This window comes from Penaeus monodon, chromosome 1, assembly GCF_015228065.2.
Source record: "Penaeus monodon isolate SGIC_2016 chromosome 1, NSTDA_Pmon_1, whole genome shotgun sequence".
Taxonomy (NCBI): Eukaryota; Metazoa; Arthropoda; class Malacostraca; order Decapoda; family Penaeidae; genus Penaeus; species Penaeus monodon.
Window position 1 is genome coordinate 43,701,974 of NC_051386.1, and position 2,552 is coordinate 43,704,525.

Sequence of the window (2,552 nt, forward strand, 5' to 3'; positions counted from 1 at the left end):
CTTGTTCTTTTCTATCAGGAGGCAGCGACAAGAAACTGATCAGCGTTCTAATTAGCCTGCCCCTCTCGTTTCCTCTTTAGATTGCCCTTCATGCTGATCCAGAATTAACCGCTTTACATATATGATGTCACGGTGTATTCCCTACCCCACTGTTATACTTATGATACTATTATGATTTGTGTATTAAGTTTGTGTATTCTCCTTTTTTTTGGTATACTTACCGCTATTAGCATAGGAAGCGACTTTTAATAAAAACTCACTTCTAATTAACATTTCTAAAAGTATTTTTACCCCTTTTAAAAATTCTCTTAGCGGGTAGTACTTATAAGCAACGTTAAAAGGAACTTTCAAGATGGTCGTGAAAACCGCTCCTGATTTCCTAGTAAACAACAGTGTCTTTTCTATTGGCATTTTTTTTTCTCAAACAGATCCTTACACGTATTAGGTGACTTTCTCGCCTACTTCCACCGTGGCTTTGGAAGAGGCAAAGTAGACAGTCCCCAAGGAGAATCCACAAATTGAATGTGATTCACTTTTACAAAGACAATAGGTCTCAGAAAAAATGTATGTATCAGTCATTGGTAATTACTATACTATAGGTACTGTAGTGCTGGGCATAAAAAGAAAAGTTTTTATCCCTTGATTTTTGGGTGGAAATAAGATATTTTCTCCATAAAAAGGCCACTCCCATGTTTTCAGTGGTTTCAGTAATATTCTATTTTGTCTTTTAAATTTTGTCATGTATTATTTTTCCCAAATAGAACCTATCTGTTTGAATAAAGATTAGGTTTTACATGTTTTGTTAAAATATAATAATAATAATCTATAGTTTTCAATCTTCAGTAAAAGCTATACATATAAAGGGGTAAAATGGATATCTATACTTTAATTCTTACAGATGACTTAAATTAAAACTACCCGTAAGGTAGGGAGACGAACTGGCCATGGGTCTCCACACATCTAAATCTGGTCCTGCCTGGTAATCTTGTTTCTAGCTTCTATTGTTTTTTTATATGTAGCTCTTTTGCAATTTACCTTGCCTTTCTATTAAACATATATGATTCCTTGTGTACACGACAGTGCCATTGTCCTCTTGCATATATAAGTTTGAAATCATTCAAAACTAAAGTATTTTGCTAACACTAGTCCCTCAACTCATATGAATGTGTGATCATATAGGCACCATATAATACGGTGGTTATCAGTTGGAATGATGCTTTACCAGAATGAGATAAAATCTATTTTCGATTTTATTTCAGTTATTTAGTGGCTGTTCTAACTTATTGTTTACACCAGTATCTACATTATCAATATCATTATTAATTAATTTACTATCATTATCGTCGATACATACCCAAGATATTTTGCTATCCCTCCTTACATATCATTTTAACACAAAAATTACACTGCTATTCCCGAGCCTTTCTTTTAGGCGTACCAAAGGTGACTGAGCAAACAAATAGCAGACAATCCATGCTAATTCTCAAAAACTGTTGAGTCAGTAATAAAAGGATATTTTCAGTCGGTTATTTTTAGTGCGATCCTTTGAGACAAAAGAAAGGGACAGGCTCAAAGGCACTTAAATAGATTGTTATACGGAGAGAGAGAGAGAGAGAGAGAGAGAGAGAGAGAGAGAGAGAGAGAGAGAGAGAGAGAGAGAGAGAGAGAGAGAGAGAGAGAGAGAGAGCAGACAAATGAAAGAGAGAAAAAAAGAGATGGGGATATAAAAGAAAAAAACAAATAGTGGAGTAGAACAGTATGAAAAAAGTAGAGAAAACAGAGAGGAAACAGAAACAAGGGTAAAGATAAAAAAGAGACTGTGATAATGCTAGAACAGAGAGAGAAAAGAGAAACAGACAGGGGTAAGGCTTAGAAAGAGAAAGATTGAGGCAGAAGAGCAATAGAGCAAAAAGAATAAATCGGGGGGAGGGTAGAAGAGAGAGAGAAAGGGCAGGAGAGAGAGAACAGAGATGAGGCGAAGCAGAAGACAGAGAGGATCAAAGGAAAAAAAGGGGAAATTACAAGTATAAGGAGAAGGCTAGAAGTAAGTGAAAAATTACGATGGTGAGGATAGAAGACAGAGAGAGAAGGAAAAGAAAAAGAGGCAGGTGAGAGTTGAACCTTAAACAGAAAGAGAGAGGAGAAACGGAAATAAAGACCTACACCCCCCCCCCCCCCCCAAAAAAAAAAAAAAAAAAAAAAAAAAAAAAAACAAGGGGTCAAGAACCTAACAGAAAAAAAGAAGATAAATGAACACATAACAGCTAATGTACTTTTAAAAGAACTGGAAGCGAACTAGAGATGGTATGCTGCGACTTGAAAGAACCGCAAGGAAAATGCTCTAGTGACTGTAAGTGAGTCCTGGAACTCGTCCAGTAACAACAGTCGTTTTACAGAACGGTGACGCGTTTAGTAGCGGCTTATTGGTATTGGTTCCGGTACTATACTTATTTTGTACTGTAATCAAACACATCACAGCAGAGCAGCATAACATCATATCATCATATCACATTATATTATTATAATTACCATTATTATTATTGTTATTATCC